Below are 6547 nucleotides of genomic sequence, written 5' to 3' on the forward strand. Positions count from 1 at the left end.
ACTTGGTCTCCCTTCTTATGTATATGCAAGTAAGAATGCTACCGTGTAGGTGCAATGATCTGTTCCCTTTCTTGTGGTAACCCAAAAAAAATCTTTCGTTGACTATAATTCTCAGGCTTTTTTTAAAAAGATATTTGAATCATTAGCTATATTTACTTCTAGTACTAATGTAGTTTTCAAATATGTACATTATGTTTTGAATTTTTTGAAGAATCTGTACATGAATTCATAATCATATATTGGGACAAAGGGAATAATCAATGGTAATTCATAGTTATGTGATTAATCATACAAATACATTTCATATTTTACCTTAGAAATTTATATTTGAAGAACTGCTAGATGTGAATGTTTACACAGAGAATAGCAAAGGAAAAGTTGAGTCATGATTATAAAATGGGTTACTTGTTGGTATCTTCCATCTACTTTTTCTTCATTTTTGTTATTTGTTTTTGGCAATTCCATCTTTGGAAAAAGGATTGGATTGTATGGTGATGCACTCACTAGGACTGTGAGTGGATGGATCGCCATCTGAGCCCTACAGATTTATTTTATTTGATTCTTTTATCAATCAAAAAATTCATAATACCTCCTTTGGGACATTCAGCTTGAAAAATGATATTTGTATATTTTAATCGCAATGTTTCTGAATCGAATTCTTAGTTACTTCAGGAATCTAATTATTTCCATGTTATTTATCCTTTTAACATTGCTTTATTTCTATTCTCTTGTAGTTTTAAAAAACTAAAGATGAATGACAAGTAACATGTTACCAACAATTCAACAACCGAGAATGGCTCTTATATGTGGATTATCCTGAGGGAAAAGTTACCGTCAGCGGCAACCAAGAGATTGTAGTCACAAAAGAGAAGAATTGTTCCAATGAAACAAAATTCGGTTCTCCAATGCTTCCCCATGTTTAGCAAGATATGTGAGCCGAGGATGCTAACACCACAACATTTCCAGACGTGAGTTTGAACTGAATACATATGAAATGCTTTAACATCAAGGTTCGAGAACAGATTTGGATAGTGCATTTGATTACAAAAATTGTGTAGCCATTAGACTACTTTTAGATTTTTCCATCTGAATAGTTTTCTGATGGTTCTGAAGTGGGTGATTTTAACGTGCATACAGCATATATATGTGCAAAAATATGAAGGCTAGACTTGCCAGTAGAAAAGCAGTTTCGGAGAGCCAAGAAGAAGACATATGTTGTGCAATTCAGGTGACCCTGTTTATACTGGTTCTTTTAACACACACATATCTCTTGATGTTGTCTGTGAGGCCTTTAAACCGGATATTGCTGATCCTGTGTTACATGGACCTCCGTTCCACCTTGATGTAATGGTGATGTAATCTTTCAACATACCTTAAAATCTGCTAAAAGTCGAACACATGCATTATGGCTACAACACAGATATTGCTGATCCTGTGAGGCCTACACACCCATATTTGACTCTATTATCTAAGTTTACAACACAGGGAAAGGACTTAAAACTGTATGTGGTTGGTCAGCTTGCTTTCTTTTTGCCAACGATTTGATTAAGCCGCAATTCTTTTCAAAACAATAAAGCCTCACTTCAAATATTTGCCAAAAGGATATATGTCGTTGAGAAGATTCAAACTCACAACCCCGGAGAGTGAAACTTGACTCTTCGCTGTTGAGGCAGTATACATAGATCCGCCCGCAATAGACATTATATTAACTTGTCTAAAATTTTTAACAAATGGCATCTATCATGATGTATTTTAAACCTATACTAGTAGTCTAGTACAATTGACGAAAAGATAGAACATCATTGAGGAAGCTTGTCAAAAGTATATTAGTAGTGCCAAAATTTCAATTTGGTATCTGGAGACTGGAGTTGTGTTTACTAAAATATAAACAGACATGCTTTTCAATGGTATGAAATGTAATAAGCAATTGAAGAAAATGAGAATGAGAAAACAGAAATTCAATTACAAGTTTCAAGTCATTGCCTAATGTTATTGTTAATTAATTGAGGTCCATGGAAAAATAATTGAAAAGAAGAGAAGACATGGAGAATCTAATAAATGGACTTTTTCGAAGTCCATGGGGCAGGAGGAGCCGCTACTTTACCTTAAGCTGTAACTTCAACTCAATGTATTCTTCATTTTTATTTATTTATCTTGTTTTTTTTCTTTTCATGTTTTATTTTTAGCATTAATTACTTATTCTTGAAATCAATTTTCAAGATTTGATACTAAATGTAAGAATAATATGATAAAATATTCATATTAATGTGATAAGTAAAAGTAAACGAAGAGTAAATTGAAACGGGAGAAGTAGGCTACTGTTACTACTGCCTTAACGGAAGAAACTTGTTACCCACTCTCCAAACCTCTCCATCTTTTTTACTTTTCTGTTTCTTATTTGAAAGTCAATTAGAAGTTGAAGGAGTTCGACATATATTTCTTAAATACGCACCCTTAGTATAAAGATATTTTACGTATAATATTACATCAGTAATAATTATTCACAAGCAAGTAAGTATATTTTAAGAAGTGAGCTAAATTTGTAATCTTAAAAATAAGATAGATTGCCTACAAATTATATTTATACAAATATGTGTATAACTTAAAACTCAGTCGATCGTATATTAAGCTCCGATCGAGATAATCTGATTAGGGAAGGGGGAATAACATAGGAGTATTACAAATTGGAAATCAGCTAACGAGTTTGAAAACAGCGGGCTTTTACAACTTTTTACTAATTGAGTTCAGTTATGGAGGTCTTTCACATATTTAATCAATGAGGAGAAAGTTGAGTTTGAGTGTATGTACCCCATAATCATTACTCTTTTGTAACAAGTAATTACTTTCTCCTTTGCCAGTGGAGCTATCTGATTTAACTTTGATAAAAGACAAAGGGACAGGTCCACTATCTGTGAGATTGCCTTCGACTTTTTGTTAAAAATGAAATTTTGCTTTTTCCCTAGTTTCTTCATCATGATTAAAATACCCCAGGTTTGTGTTTCAATCTCTCATTTCTGTTGTGCAAAATTTCACGCAACTCTTTTTAATCCTTTAATTAATTTCCTCTTTCAACTGAAAGGACAAAACAAGTGTAATTAGAGAAACAAAATATTCACTCCCTTTGTTCCATTATTTAGTTGTCAAGATAATTTGATTAATTTATATTTTATTAATTCTTTAATCTTTGACTAGTGTATCCAGTCTAGATAAAAAAGACAATATAATATACATATTAATTCCCCCTCTTTTTCTTAGACATTAATAAGTAGATTATTATTAATAGACAACATACATATTAACTTTTATAGGCAATAAATCAGAGGGTCTTAGGCTGCATTCATATGGCAGGATATATAGCTGCGAATCTAGTTGTTGTCAAGCTTTTTTTTTTTTTTTGGTTTATCAGGTCATGGCCCATCCTTTTCTTTTATTTTATCATAAACTTAAGGTCATTCAAGCTCTAATTGACCCCCCCACCCCCACCCCCACCCCCACCCCCAACCCAAACTCCCCCTCTTTTTCTTTTTAACCTTTCATGGTTTCAAGTGCTTCAAACTGTTTTCTTTCGAAACAATTCAAGCATACAACGTTTTATGGAACTGATTGATCATGAAAAAGATTTTGATTCCGTGTGCCATTCTATAGGCACTATACACATTTGACAATTGTTAGTTTGTCACTGTAACAAACACTCCTACACTAAAGTGTGCTTAAAATAGAAAAGGAAAGAAAGTTTCCGATTGACTCAGAGTGTGTAAAGAAGACGGTCACATTGGTCATGAGAAATGATTCGAGATTAGGGTAAACAAATTATATTACTTTACTATATATGTAAAAATGTCGCAGCAACAATTTTTTTTTTTCTATAAACAAGCACGACTAGACAAAAGAGCACGCCAGAAAATCTCTGTTAATTCTCTGTACATAGGTCTAGAGCTACTCGTGGTATGCTACATCTGATGATCGAGAGAAGTACAACTAAAGGACCCCAAAAGATTTACAAACTGGAAAATGATTTGATCATCTCAACAACTACAAGAGAGGTGAATTGATCCTAGTCGTAAATATAAAAATTGGTATTTATTTGGACGTTTCTAACCTATATGTTAACTGAGATATGTACCATACATATTTATCACCGCAAACAAAAAGGCAGGGATGCCCTCCTTCACCAGGTTGTGATTCTTATTAACAAGATATTGCACACTATCAGTGTGGACTGTGGAATGCATAAAGTTGAGTAATTTTAGCATCATAAAAACTCGGTCATTCTCTCATTGGTTCCTCAAACTTTGGAAGAACAGACTTTCAAGTCGTTTGACACAATCTTATATTTGTTCTGCTGCCTCCTCTAGTTGGATGAATTGGTGATCCTATATTGCCGATCAGCCTATGAGTTGCCTGGCGAAGAAGACTCACTAGGAACATGACGAACAAACTGTCCTTTCACTCTGTGTAATGACCCTTCAAGTCATTAGCCGTATTCTTGCTTATTTTGCCGATAGAGCTCCTCCATAGCCATCCCAAGTCATTAGTGACTTGCTAGAATTGATAGTTCGGTTACCTGACGGTTCGTTTGGTTTTTAGAACCACTTTTATAATTGGAAGTCTTCGTCGATTCCAAACGGCCGCCGAATGAAATTTCAGTAAAATAATTTCGCATGCAAATCTCGACTGTGCCAACATCTATGTAAGATCAATTTTAGGATACATAGATCCTTGGTTCGGATCCCATAGCACCCGAGCTCATTTCGATCAATTAGTCGAAAAGTCAAATATCGAAATATAGGGGTGTGGGACCCACAAGTAGTCTAAATAACCTTGTATGAAAAATTTGACTTCACCAATGTGTCCAGAATGTCGAATTTAGTGGGGTTACATAGTTTGTTTGCGAAAAACGGAGTCTGAATGAGTTCGAAAGGTCAAAAATAAATTGACTTTGCGGGCCCATCTAAAACCGTATAAAAAGGGGCTTTTGACAGATTTTGAGCATTCTTCACCTCTATTAAAACCCTAGCAGCCCTAAAAGAGTGGTGACTCAAAAATTGGTCTTGTGGGTTGACTGGAAACTTAAACAACTTGTGTAATCCATCTTTTTTACTACAAATCCAAGGTAAGAATTCCTCTAATTTGATATTAATTTCATTATTTCTTGACTCAAAACCCTAAATCATTGTGGGTCAATTGTATCCCAAAAATGGAGTGTTTGACTCAAATTTCTTGAGGGTTTTTAACTCCCTAAAGATAATTAGTCTATGGTTGGTCTTGGAAACTCCTTTCCAAGGGTGAAACCTAATTGGGATTTTGGTGTATATTTGAAACCCATGGCACAATGATGCTATAATGGGTATTTTCATTCTTATTGTAATGCTTACATTATATTGTTGATAGCATTGCTTGTGGAAGAGGAAGTTTCTTGGAAAGAAAAGGAAAGCTCGTTGGCTCGTGAGTTGCTTGGATTCAAGGTAGGTTAGGCTTACCCGTAGTACAGATTGAGCTTGTTTATAATGTAATCATTGATATCTTGCGAGATTGGGCGGGAAATTCAGACGATAGTTGATTAAATGGTAAACTTGGGATTTATTAATTCCTATAGGCCATGGATTTGTAAGGTATGATATTTGACCCTTAGCCTAGGACCTTGGTTAGCTTAATTGTGGTCTCATGACTAGTGTGTGAACATTATAGTTGTCTAAGTAGACATGAATGGTATACTTCTCTATCCTTAGGAGTGTATTGACCTATATAAAATGCCTAGATAGGAGATGACCTTGGTGTTGGGTTGTCTTAGGAAGAATACTTGAAGAAGATTTCTCCTATATGCTTAGTAAGGATTGATAAGCCCTTATGGTGTGACTTAGATAACCTAGCCTAAATCCGGGTAGAAGTTTGTCTTGTAGAAGTGACTTTACTATTAGTGGGAGTTAGAAGTGGGACTTGACCCACCTTAAGCTTGAACTATGCAACTCCTTGGTAACCTAGATACTTGATAAGCGTCTAAATTATGTTATTGAGATTATAAGGGTTAAACCCGGTTGTCGGTTTATGAATAAGGTCGATGGTTGAAAAATGTGTAGTCTTGATTGTTGTCTTATTACCGTGTTATGGATAGCCAAGGAAATATGGTAATTGTGTATTTCATCTAGATACTCATGCCTATGCTTCTACTCACATGCCATGATGATGACTAGTAATAAAGTGTGATGGTTTATGCATCTTACATCTCTATTACTCGATTATTGTGAACTTGTGTATATTTATTGATTTGGGGCCATTTATGTGTGTATGTTGTTGTCTTGGAAAATATTGATACAATGATGATGCCCGGTAAATGCGGAGGAATTATTGATACTATGATGATGCCCGGTTAATCCGGAGGAATATGTGATATTATGATGATGCCCGGTTCAAGTCCGGAGAAATATGTGATATTATGATGATGCCCGATTTGAGTCCGGAGGAATATGTGATATTATGATGATGCCCGGTTCGAGTCCGGAGGAATGCGTGATATTATGATGATGTCCGGTTCGAGTCCGGAGGAATG

At 34.9% G+C, this 6547-nt stretch overlaps 1 long non-coding RNA gene across 1 annotated transcript; it reads left to right on the plus strand.

Moving 5' to 3' along the window:
* The first annotated feature begins 6 nt into the window (after nucleotides 1-6).
* Nucleotides 7-1326, plus strand: LOC124899335. The gene is made up of 2 exons (XR_007056772.1): nucleotides 7-1010; nucleotides 1138-1326. It is a non-coding gene; the product is annotated as an uncharacterized LOC124899335 (long non-coding RNA).
* Nucleotides 1327-6547: the final 5221 nt, after the last annotated feature.

The sequence above is a fragment of the Capsicum annuum genome, chromosome 6, assembly GCF_002878395.1.
Source record: "Capsicum annuum cultivar UCD-10X-F1 chromosome 6, UCD10Xv1.1, whole genome shotgun sequence".
NCBI classification, from domain to species: Eukaryota; Viridiplantae; Streptophyta; class Magnoliopsida; order Solanales; family Solanaceae; genus Capsicum; species Capsicum annuum.